This window comes from Rattus norvegicus, chromosome 6, assembly GCF_036323735.1.
Source record: "Rattus norvegicus strain BN/NHsdMcwi chromosome 6, GRCr8, whole genome shotgun sequence".
Lineage (NCBI taxonomy): Eukaryota > Metazoa > Chordata > Mammalia > Rodentia > Muridae > Rattus > Rattus norvegicus.
Window position 1 is genome coordinate 79,765,441 of NC_086024.1, and position 13,204 is coordinate 79,778,644.

The following is a 13,204-nucleotide window of genomic DNA, read 5'->3' on the forward strand; positions in this document are numbered from 1 at the left end:
TGTGAGCCACCATGTGGTTGCTGGGAATTGAACTCATGACCTCTGGAAGAGCAGTCGGTGCTCTTAACCGCTGAGCCATCTCTCCAGCCCGACTTCATAAAATTCTTAAGACAAATAGAATGACCTAGAAAATATCATCCTGAGTAAGATAACCCAGTCACAAAAGAACACACATGGTAGGTATGCACTCACTAAGTGGATATTAGCTAAGAAAAAATTCACAGATCATATGAAGCTCAAGAAGGAAGACCAAAATGTGGATATTTCATTCTTTCTTAGAAGGGAGAACAAAATTCTCACAGGAGGAAATACAGGGACAAAGAATGGAGCAGGGACTGAAGAAAAGGTCATTCAGAGACTGCCCCACCTGGGGATCCATCCCATATGCAGGCACCAAAGCCAGTCACTATTGCTGATACCAAGAAGTGCTTGCTGACAGGAGCCAGATATGGGTGTCTCCTGAGAGACTCTGCCAGAGCCCTACTGATACAGATGAGGATGGTTGCAGCTAACCATTGGACTAAACAAGGGGACCCCAATGGAGGAGTTAGAGAAAAGACCCAAGGAACTGAAGGGGTTTGCAACATCATACGAAGAACAATATCAACCAACCAAACCCCCCAGAGCTCCCAGGGACTAAACCACCAACCAAAGAGTACACATGGAAGGACCCATGGCTCCAGTCACATATGTAGCAGAGGATGGCATTGTCCACCATCAATAGGTGAAAAAGCCCTTGGTCTTGTGAAGGCTTGTTTCCCCAGTGTAGGGGAATGCCAAGGCGTTGAGGTGGGAGTGGGTGCTTGGGAGTGGGAGCACCCTCACAGAAGCAGGGAGAGGGGATATGGGAGAGGAGGGAAAGGGGATAACTTTTGAAATGTAAATACATAAACTCCAAGAAAAATAAAATAAAAAAATTCCAGAGCTAGGTGACCCAGGGATAAAGTATGCGTTGTGCAAACATTTGGACCTAAACTTAGAGTCCCAGCAACCACGTTAAAGCCAGGTGTGCTGATGCTAAATTTTAATCCCAGCATTTGAGTAATTTAGACAGGGCAACCAGGGTCTCACTGGCCAATCAGTTAAGCAGAACGGTGAGCTTCTGGTTCAGTGAGAAGTTCTGTCTCAAAAATAGGAGGTGGACAATTAAGAAAGACATTGAGGGCCAAGCAGTGATGGTAATTGCCTTTAATCCCAGCACTCAGGAGGCAGAAGCAGGCAGAGTTTGAGGCTGTCCTAGTCTACAGATAGAGTTTCAGGAAAGCAAATGCTACACAGAGAAACCCTGTCTTGAAAAATAAAACAAAAAATAAAGGAAAGGAAAGGAAGAAAGAAAGAGAGAAAGAAAGAAAGAAAGGAAGAAAGAGAGAGAAAGAAAGAAAGAAAGAAAGAAAGAGAGAGAGAAAGAAAGAAAGAAAGGGAGAAAAAGGGAAAAAGGGGAAAAGGAGAAAAAGAAAGATATCCAGTATCAACGTCTGACCTCCATACATGTATGACCACACCTGTGCACCTGTGAACAGATATGTATACACTGCACATACACGCACAATCTAGGAACCTTTAGATAAAAGTGGTCAAGCTATCTATAAAGAAATAAAATAGTTACTTTGAGGTATAAAATATTAATCGTAAGAGAGTGGCAGATTTATATCTACACAATCTAGAGGAACATCATGGTCATTAAATGCTCAAACTGGAAGAGTTTGAGGTGTGTCTTAGAGTAAATGATGTACCTTGAGTCTGCGGACTATCACCAGGACATTCTGCGAATCTTAGAGCAAGCATCTGGAGCCTTGTCGGTCTTCAGGACATTTTACTGTCAGGGAGAAACACATGTCCCCCTTCACTTAGGGTTTATAACATTATAAAACATAACTTAAGGATGACGGCTAGCTTCAAAGAAATGTTGCATGTGCCAGCAAGGTGAAAGCTAGAGCAAAAAAAGCTTATTGTGAGTACATTTTCCTTTTATGTTCTTGAATCAGATTATGACATAGATGATAGAGTTATGATAACTGTGAACATTAGCATGTTAAGAAACATTTTTGGTGCTGGGCATTGAACCTGGGGCCTTATGTTAGGATGCACAAGCACTGGGTGTAGCACTTTTGTCCGGCTCCTTTTCTCTGACTAGACAGAGGCAGGTCTACTGAATTGTGTGCTCTGGCTTTGAATTCACCCTGCAGCTAAGGTAGATCTTGACTTTAATAATTCTCCTGTCTCCTTCTCCAGAATAGCTTGGGTTGCTGGGCTCTGCATCTAGGCCTAGCTGTAACTTTTTGAGTCAAGGTCTTACTACATAGCCCAGGTTGGCCTTAGCTTTATAAGTAGCCCAGTCTGGCCACAAATTCTCCTGCATCCCAGATTCTGGGATCATAGGTGGGACTAACCATGTCCTATTAACTCAATTCTGTTGATATGAAGAATTTATTTATAAATTCACTGTACTTTTGTTTGGTTGCTTATTTCTTTCTTTCTCTTAACTAGGCAAAGAATTTTATTAAACTTTCCCAGACTTTATTCCCAGGATTCTTCAGCTCAATTTGTCCCAAAGAATGAATTAGGTATAAGCAAAAACTGAAAAGATCTGTAAATGTCCAGGGAGCTTGGACTTAAATATTAGAGATATAGATTTTATCAGACCCATAAACATAAGAGTTTTAAAAAGCAGTCATGTTCTAAAATAGCAGCTCCTATAGCTTCTGCAAGGGTCACCTTCAGACGCTGCCTCAGTTCAGTCTGCTTCGTTTTTAGAAGCATCATCAAAATTCTCCACCAGATCTGGAACTCCATTATCATCATCACCACCACCACCACCATCATCATCACAACCACCATCATCACCACCACCATCATCACCACTATCACCATCATCACTACCATCGACCTCTCCAGGAATAAGTGGTGCTTTTCCATCCACAGATTGTTCTGGCAGAGCTTCAGCCAGTCTCCTTAAATTAGTCACACCGTCTGCACCAAGCTGGTTTAAGGATGCTGGGAAGCATGTCTCTCAGCTGGTTTGTCTCAACATGGCCTATAATGGTGAGGCCAGAGATGCCTGAACTTGAGCTGTTAAAATGGACACTCTTCTTTGGTTTATAAACATGTTCACCTCTTCAATACCAGAGATATTGTTTACCTGTATGTTGTTGTTGTTGTTGTTTGTTTGTTTATTTATTTATTTATTTATTTATTTATTTATAGTCCAAATGTTGCTCCCTTTCTGGTCCCCATTCCATGAGTTCTTCACCCTATCCCCTCTCCCCTTTGCTTCTGAGAGGGTACTCTCCTACCCACCCACCCAATTCTACCTCACCTCACCAGCATCCCCCTAATCTGGGGCCTCAAGTATCTACAAGATAAAGCACATCCTTTCCCATTGAGGCCAGACAAGGCAGTCCTCTGCTACATCTGTAGTGGGGACCATGTATGCTCTTTGGTTGGTGGCTTAGCCTCTGGGAACTCTGAGGAGTCTGGATTAGTTGAGACTGTTGTTTTTTCTATGGGGTTACGATTTTCTTCAGCTCCCTCAGTCCTTCCCCTAACTCTTCCATAGTGGTCCCTAACCTCAATCTAATGGTTGGCTGTAAGTGTCTGCATTTGTCTCAGTCAGCTGCTGGTAGAGCCTCTCAGAGGACAGCCATGCTAGGCTCCTGTCTGCAAGCACAACATGGCATCAGTAATAGTGTCAGGGTTTGGTGCCTGCACATGGGATGATTCCCAAATTGGGTTGGTCTCTGGATGGTCTTTCCCTCAGTCTCTGCTTCATTTTTGTCTCAGCATTTCCTTTAGACAGGAACAATTCTGGGTCAAGAATTTTGAAGATGGGTGAGTGGCTCTATGCCTCAAATAGGGGATATATCGATCTACTGGAGGTGGTCTCTTCAGGTTCTATCTCCCCACTGTTGGGCACTTCAGCTAAGGTCATCCCCACTGGGTCCTGGGACCCTCTTACACCCCTGATATCTGGGACTTCCTAGAGGTTCCCTTATTCCCACCCTCCACCCCACACTACTGCATATTTCTTTTCATTCTCCTGATCCTCTGGGCTTCCCTCCTGTCTCCTCCCCATACCTGACCTGACTCCCTTTTCCCTCCCCCTCCCCTCTCCCACCCAGATCCCTCCCTACCTCTGCCTCTCATGATTATTTTCTTCCCCATTCTAAGTGGAAATGAAGTATCCACACTTGGGCCTTCCTTCTTGTTAAGCTTCATACTGTCTCTGTTCTGGATGGTTTTTGTGTCAACTTGACACAAGCTGAACATATTACAAAGAAAGAAGCCTCCCTTGAGAAAATGCCTCCATGAGATCCAGCTGTAAGGCATTTTCTTAGTGATCAAGGGTAGGAGGGCCCCTTGTGGGTGGTGCCATCCCTGGGCTGGTAGTCCTGGGTTCTATAAGAAAGCAAGCTGAGCAAGCCAGGGGAAGCAAGCTAGTAAGTAACATCCCTTCAAGGCCTCTGCATCAGCTCCTGCATGAGTTCCAGTTGTTTGGTGATGAACAGCAGTGTGGAAGTGTAAACTGAATAAATCCTTTCCTCCCCAATTTGTTTCTTGGTCATGATGCTTGTGCAGGAATAGAAACCCTGACTAAGACAGTCTGTGAGTTTTCTATGATCTGCTGTGGCAGTTCTGTGAACTGCCTTCTTTCTATGAGCAGTTCCTTTCCCACCAGTGTGCACTTGTGCCTGTAGTTTGGTGAGGTTTTCCTGGTTCATGATCGTTTCTTTCACCTTGTCAGAGTAGAAATGAGGCTTCAAAGGGGACTACGGGGAGCTCAGGGAGTTTTGGGAAGACCAACTGACAACAGGGACACACACACACACACACACACACACACACGGGGACACAAGGTGGCAGTTAGAGTGCTCACTGTGCTTTTCTTAAAGAAACATTATAATAAAGGAATATGGAAGCTTAATTCGCTTAATTGTTTTAAGATAAAAAAACTAATTCAGTTGTTTTCCTACTATTACAGAAGTTTAGAACTTTTGCTTGTTTTGTTTTGTTTGAGACAGGGTTTCTCTAGTAGACCAGGCTGTCCTCAAACTAAGAGATCCTCCTCAGTGCTGGGATTAAAGGTGTGCACTGCCACTACCCAGCAAGGTCATCTCTGACATAGTGCTGTATTTTTTTTTTTTTTTTGGTTTGAGGCATCTTATATCATATTTCCTTAAAAGAGCAGAAAATCTCCTGTTTAACCAGAAATAAATGTCACCAATCATTATTCTGACCCTGCCAAGGCATCAAAAACAGCAAATGTCACACAGAACCTACAGGCATCTGCCAGTCTGAATAGGCCATGCAGCAGTAGTAAACATTCCTTGTATCTCAGTAACTTCAGGCAATGACTGATCCCCATCAGGACTTGGTGAGGGCTTTCCTTTGTAAGGTTGCAGGGACCCAGGCTGCTAGAGAAGGAATCTTGTCACAGGATTCCCCTCTCACTGCCAAGGACAACTATCAGATCTAGAAGACCAACATTTCATTTCTGTCCAAGATCCAAGAACCATGGGCTAAGCTAGACACATGGCCTCACAAACTCATAAAGGTACAGGACAGGTATTTCTAACATGTTCCCAGAAGTGTGAGAAGATGGGAGACTTGAGCAACTAAGACATGTTCCACAGACCCTTTTCTGTAGACATCAGGTAGGGCCTCAGCTTACCACAGCTTTCGTCAGTGACATCTACATGTTCACCATGGAAGGGCAATGACTCACATCTATTGTACAGAAGAAAGGTGGAGTCACAGGAGGCTTATCTCGGTGATGAATAGAAGCCAACTGACATGAGAATGTGGGGGACATAAGACTGCCACACTCTGCCTCTTCAGTTTGGCTCCAAGTTTTTCTCAGAATATAAACCATAAACAGAATGCTAGAAGGAGCTGGGAAGTTCCCCACATCTTACCTCTTTCTTTTTTCACAACATCTCCTCAAAACATGGTGATCTCCACTTTTCAGATGCAGAAACTGAGGCTAATTGGGAATCACAAGATCACAAGTGTTGAGCTCAAATCTCTGACCAGACTGTTTTGTGTGCTTGACCTGGACAGACAAACTCAAAGCCTAGTTTTCAGTGACACGTAAACTGGAAACTTAATGCAATGTGTATGACGAAGTGGTGAGATTTCTGTGTAGCTCCTCAGTGTAACCGACCATCAGCCTTTCTCAAATCCTCAGATCCACTTTGGTCTCTACTTCCGTTGTCCTTTCTCTCTGTCTCCATCTCCAGAGACTTTTGAGCTACTTAATCTTCCTTCACGTATGCCAGACAAGACTACAGAAAGCTCACCAACTGCAGAAGACAAGGGTTGTTTGCTTAAGTGCCAGCATGGTCTTTAAATAGAAGCAATGAGGACAATCAGGGCCATTGGGGACGCTGGCTCCTCTCTGAGCCCACATAGCACATAGAACATGGAGTTGTGTAGGTATAGATAAGGTAGGATTCAGTTAAGAATGAAGGCCTCTCAATGCATTCCTTTTGGGTTGCCTAATCACAACAAGCCTCAGTGGCTTTACCTGAAAAAGTGGGGATAATAGCATCTTGTTTTGAGAAAGTGTGATTAGAGAATGAGATAATGCGTGGGAAACTTCCTAACTTCTTCTAGCATTCTAACAGGGACTCTATGCAGTGTTAGTTTCTCTGGTTTGTTGGTTTGTTTGTTTTTCTTTATCCAGACCAAACCTTAATGCCAAGATAAGGGGACCAGTACTTTCAAGGGCATAGAAGTCTTTTAAAAGAAAGTCACTTAATCATGGCTGTGTGTGTGCACACACGCATGGCTGCACACGCATAACTTGTGCAGGTGAATGAGGCGAACATGTGGAGTCCAGAAGACAACTTGTGGAAGCCAATCTCTCCTTCCTTCTGTACCTGAGTTGCAGAGATTAAAGTCAAGGTGTCAGGCTCAAGCTGCAATCACCATCATCTGATGAGACATCTTACATTCCCCATGGAATCTTCTCACAGATAAGTAAGTACAGCCCTTGTGATGCAGAGTTATGTTTTGCTTAAAGCATGACCATGTAAAGCCACCACCAGAAATAAGACACAATATAGTTTTGTTACTCCCTGAACTCTCCCATGAGTGTTGTTGTGGTTGGTGTGTGTCTGTTAGTGCTGTATGCCTACAGGTGCACATCTCAGACCTGCCTATAGTTTACTGCCTTCTTCAATGGCAGTTCTCAATCTTCCTAATGCTCCAGCCCTTTAATACAGTTCCTTATGTTGTGGTGACCTCCAACTATAAAATTATTTGGTTGATACTTCGTAGCTGTAATTTTGCTACTGTTATGAATTGCAATGTAAATATCTGATATGCAGGACATCTGATAATGTAATCCCTTGGGGTCATGACTGACTCACGGGTTGACAGCTGCTGCTCTATGCTTTGCTTTCTTGTTATTTTGAGGCAGGGTCTCTCACTGAAACTGGAGCTTGCCGTTTGACTTGACTGAGTAGTCACCTACCCCCAGGATCTGCCATGCTCCCCCAGCTCTGGGATGACAGACACCCATGGCCATGCCTGGCCCTCTATAAGTGTACTGGGGATATGAATTCATGTCCTCTTGCTTGACTAACATGCATTTTATCCACCGACTCCCTCTCCAGCCCAGCCAGTACCCTTCTTTCCCTTCCTATCCCCTAGCAACCACGACTATTTTATCATAATTTTCTTGCATTTTTTCCAGAAAATTATAGAAACAATTGCATAGTACATGTGGGACTCTGCACTGGGAACAGTAAAACACAGGAAATTATCTAATTTCTTTTATAAGCAATAAAATTGAAGCAGCTGCAAAATACTTACAGATCTATGAAAATGCTATGGAATTTATATAAAAGCATAGTGTAGGTAAGGTCTTGGGTAGACAGATTCAGAAAATCTGAGAGTATGATTTACTTTCCTACCATCACAGATAGACCTGCATACTGGTGATTGATTCCCATGTGGGTTTTTGTATTTTAACAATTACACCCACTTAAAATGTTAAAAGGCATGAACAGAAGACAAAACCCTTTAGACCACTCAAATTCAATTGTTGATAGCATTTTGGAACATTTCCTTCAGTCTTTTAGCCTTGAGTGTGTTTTCCTTGGTAGTAAGTGTGGGTTACATAATTATTATACCTTTACTTGCATCTATACTAAGTGATAAGCACATTACGCCTTATTCTACTTTAAAAACAAAATCACTGTTTTGTGAGCAGATAAAAGCTTGCCTCACCGTTTTTGTTTGGACAATTATTTCACTATTCTCCATTTTTCTTTTATAATTAATATCAGAATAGTCAAGTCCAAAAGTATAAATTCATTTTTATTATTACCCTCCTACAATAGAGTAGAATTAAGATTACTAGATTGAAATAATTCAGATTTTCGTGGATCTGAACAAACCACTTTGTAAAATACCGCATCTCTTTGTATTTCTCCTGTGAAGGCATTTCTTAACACCTTGGCAATTGCTGCATGTTACTGCTATTTCAATCTTTTTCAATGTGAAGATAATTGAACATTGTTGTTTTTATCTGAGCGAGAGCGTTTATCTCTCTGTGCTTCCCGATTACAGGCCTGACGTGAGGAGCTGACTCGGGTCCTGCTGCTGTGCTTTCTCCACCTTGAGGAACTAGGCCTCTGCCTGTGAGCCAAAATAGCCCCTTCCTTCCTTAAGTTGCTTTGTCAGGATTTCTGCCACAGCCAGGATAAAAATATATAAAACAGCGAATTACAGCACATTTGTTTTTGTTTTTCGAAAGACGGTTTCTTTGACTGTCCCGGAACTCACCGTGTAGATCAAACTGGCCTCTAATTCAGAGAAATCCACCTGCCTCTGCCTTCCTTGCGCTGGGATTAAAGGCATGTGCCACCATGCCTGGTATAAGAACCCTTTATAACCAAAAATTGTTCAGCTAGCCTAAGCAACTGTTACCACACAACTGTGATTTTGATGCCAATTCGGATGAATCTCTTCTTTATACCTGGGCTGCTGCCTGTGCCCCCGACTTCCGGCTGCCTGGCCCTACTGGCCCCCGGGTGTTGGAGGTGAGGTGGTGCAGAATCAATGGCACAGATTCTGAGAGCTGGTGAGAACTGAGTAGCAAGCTCCTCTGAACGCTGCTGCAAGCTTCTTTAATAACCTCCACCCGCAGCCCATTGGTCCCAAATAAGTATCTCTTCCAAACAGCAGTTCTGATTGGCTAGCACCGTCTGCATCAGCAATCCTTAGTGTCTCAGGAAGTCCTCAAGTAGATCCTTCTGGAGGAGGCGCCTTTGCTGCTCCCCTGCCCCCACCCCATCCCTGTGTTTGTGTAGTGGCAGTCCCACTCTGGGCTACTTTGCAAGGGACTGAGAAAAATACTATTCCATTTTACTAAGTATTATAGGTTATTCTCTGCAAGGTAATTTAAATCATGTAGAAAGTACGTGAAAACTATGACCATCTTTAACTTAAAAATTGGATTTTTCTCCTTACGAGGGCTTATTGCAATTATCTTCCGTATGATAGTGTTTGGTGGCACCAAGTCCAGTGCCCTCATCACAGCTAGATTCAGTTCATTTTTGCAGCCATAAACCTGCTGGTTTGAGTGATCGACGATCTTTATTCAAATCATATTCATAAATCTGAAAGCTCATTTTATTCATTTTTGTAACAGCATTTAAATTTCTGCATGTGACTTGTTTGGAATTTAATTACAGAACCAAAATGCCACATATAATTACAGATGTAACAGATATTTAGTTCCCTAACCAGAGCCTTCTTATGAGCCTTCTCTCCCTGTCATTGGACCAGCACTGGCAAAGTATCAAAATAGCAACTCCTAAGACATCATGCTCTGTGCCCAGCCCACCTCTCATTCACACCAGAGCTATGTGCTGTTACTTAACACAATCCAGGAAATTTCATAAAATTAACCTTCTTCGGGAAGGATCTCTGATCAAAGACAGACAAATCTCAACACAGGGGTCATTTGAAATTGAATAGTAATAAGACACGTTTCCCTTTGCCATGAGTTAAATCTCTAAGGTGCATTTTATACCCTGGAGAAGAAGATTCTACAGTCTGGGAACAAAATTATTTATATCATGTGTTCATGTGTGTGAACAGACGAAGATTTAAAAAACTTCATCATTGATTAAGACTGATTTCTGTTCTATACCGTGCAACTAGAAGAAACAGAATATCAGTTCATCACTGTTTTCTCAGATTCAGTCTACAGAAGTAACTTTCCAAGATTTCACTTTTGCTGAAGTATGGGATTCGGTACACACACGCACACACGCACACACGCACACACGCACACACGCACACACGCACGCACGCACACACGCACGCACGCACACATGATATACATAACTGTACTATTTGTGAGGGCTTGGGCAAGTTATTTAGATTTCACTTGTGCGAACCTGAGTGTCTTCATCTGCATTCTATGGATGGTAACGCTCGCGGTATTAGCGGTGTGTGTGTGTGTGTAACACTAGTCAAGTGCCTGTGTACAGTGATAGCCAACAATTGGTAAGGCTCACTTACAGTGAGAGCCAAGGATGACAATAATGCTCACTTACATGTAGCTTTCCACTGCTGCTCATTTGTAAACTCCAGTTCCTTCAGCAAGACAAACACTATGTGCTAAAGCTTTTGGTACTGGTCACACAGTAATCCCCAGGAGTCCGGGGGAGGGGCTCCAGTTCTGCTGACCCTGGCAGCCCTGTTTGTCTCCTCTTTCTCTTTGTCATGCAGTATTTTCGGTGTACCTCCCAAGTTAGTGTACTAAAAGTTTAATCGCGATTCGACAGTGAGAAGGGGATGGGACCCTCAGGGGTGACTAGGTGATGCCCTTCAGGATGGAATACTGCAGTTGCCACTAGAGAGGGCTGAGGGGTTGGTTAGCTAGCACAGATTAGTATCTAATGAAAGAGTGATTTTGGCTCCTTTGTGTGCTCTCTCTCTTCCCCGCCCCCACCTCCTTGTTCCTCTTGATTTCTTTCCTGCCTTATATCATTGGGATGATATAACATGAAGACCCTAACTTGATATGAGCCTTCTTACCTTGTCAATAAGCAAATCTCTTTTTCTTAGAAATTACCCAGCCTCAGGCACTCTGTGACAATGGTGCAAAATGAACTATGACATTGTGATTGGACATTTTTTCATCAAAAAATTTTCACGGGCTGGAGAGGTGGCTCAGAAGTTAACAGCACTGACTGCTCTTGCAGAGGTCCTGAGTTCAATTCCCAGCAACCACATGGTGGCTCACAACCACCTGTAATGAGATCTGATGCCCTCTTCTGGTGTGTGTGTGAAGACAGCTACAGTGTACTCACATAACTAAAATAAATAAATAATTCTTTAAAAGTTTTCGTACACAGAGACTTGAAATGTATTATGTATATTATTAATTTAAAGTAATTAAGAAAGCACATACACCCCTCCACCTACTCACAACAGAGATGGCAGTGGCAGCTGTTGCTGAATTACAATGCTAAAGCGTTCTCCAAAGATTTGCCAAGAGCTGTAGAAATTTTGCTGACATAATTCAGAACAGTACACTGGGAGAGGAAGAGATTGAACGTGAGCGTGGAGTCATGCTCAGAGAAACGCAGGAAGTTGAGACCAACTTGCAAGAAGTTGTTTTTGATTATCTGTATGCCACAGCCTATCAAAACACCGCACTTGGACGGACAATTCTGGGGCCAACTGAGAATATCAAATCTATAAACCGTAAGGACTGACTCAGTGGGTTACGCAACTATACATTATAAGGGACCAAGAATCGTGCTGGCTGCTGCTGGAGGTGTTTGCCATAACGAACTGCTGGAGTGAGCGAAGTTTCATTTTGGTGACTCTTTGTGAGCATGTAAAGGAGATGTACCAGCTCTGCCTCCCTGTAAACTCACTGGAAGTGAGATTAGGGTGAGGGCTGATTCAGGTGCCGCTGGCGCACCTCGCAATAGCTATCGAAGCAGGTTTTTGGGCACACCCAGACACACTCATGGTCTCATGGTTGCAAACACACTGATAGGCCACTGGGATCGCTCTTTCGGAGGAGGAATGAATTTATCATGCAAGCTGGTCCAGCTCACTTGCCATGACAATCTCTGCCACAGCTTCCAGTCCTTCGACACCTCCTACACAGACACAGGATTGTGGGGGCTCTATATGGTTGGTGAACAAGCCGCAGTTGCTGACACGCTGCACACTGTACACAAAGAACGGATGCGTCTGTGCACAGCTGTTTCTGAGAGTGAGGTTGCACGGGCCAAAAACCTTCTGAAGACTGAAGGTGGCTGCTGCAGCCTGAAGGATCAACTCCAATTTGTGAAGACATCGCTAGGCAGATGCTATGCTGTAATGGGAGAATTCCCATCCCCAAGCTTGAAGCAAGGATTGATGCTGTGGACGCGGAGATGGTTCGAAGCGTGTGTACCAAGTATTTATGACAAAAGCCCGGCTATTGCTGCTCTTGGTCCTATTGAGTGCTTATCAGATTTTAACCAGATTTGTACTAACATGCTCTGGACTCGTGACTAATTCTTGTGATCAAATATCCTGCACAAACATATTTATAAGACTAAGAGACCTAGAAGTTTTGAAAGACTGCTCATCTTGAAGTGAAAAAAATAAAAAATATGTTCAAAAACAAAAGAGGTCATAAAACAAGCCATAATTTTATAGTTGCCATTGTCTCTTACTTTCTTAGCTGTATTTTTTCTGAATGTAATGTAATTCAAATGAATTTTTAATATTTTAGTTCCAGAGTGATGAGATGAACTTTTAAAATCCTCCTTAGGAGGATTTTTTTAAGTGGCCAAAAGGAAGAAAAAGAATGAGAAATGAAGAAAGATTCTGGGACTGAATATGGGTTACATTTGAACGGTATTGATCTTTAACTTATGTACTTTTCTCATTACAAATGCATACTTTAGTGGCCTTGGTATATTTTCAGAGCTGCGAGGCAGCCATGTTAGCAGTCCAGTTATGAGAAAATCTCGGGGGTTGGGGATTTAGCTCAGTGGTAGAGCACTTGCCTAGCAAGCGCAAAGCCCTGGGTTCGGTCCCCAGCTCTGGAAAAAAAAAAAAGAAAAGAAAATCTCCTTCAGCTCAAATAAACACAGACAAACAAAAGGCAGACCTACGTCCATTAGAGTTTAACCTCCATTTCCAGCTCTCAGACCCGATCAATTGTTAGTTTATTTCT

At 43.0% G+C, this 13,204-nt stretch overlaps 2 pseudogenes; one reads left to right on the plus strand and one right to left on the minus strand.

Annotated features, from left to right (window-relative positions):
* Window positions 1–2,448: 2,448 nt before the first annotated feature.
* Window positions 2,449–5,304, minus strand: LOC134479125 (transcription factor BTF3-like; annotated as a pseudogene).
* Window positions 5,305–5,347: 43 nt separating this feature from the next.
* On the plus strand, window positions 5,348–12,651 carry Pmpcb-ps2 (peptidase, mitochondrial processing subunit beta, pseudogene 2; annotated as a pseudogene).
* The last annotated feature ends 553 nt before the right edge of the window (window positions 12,652–13,204 follow it).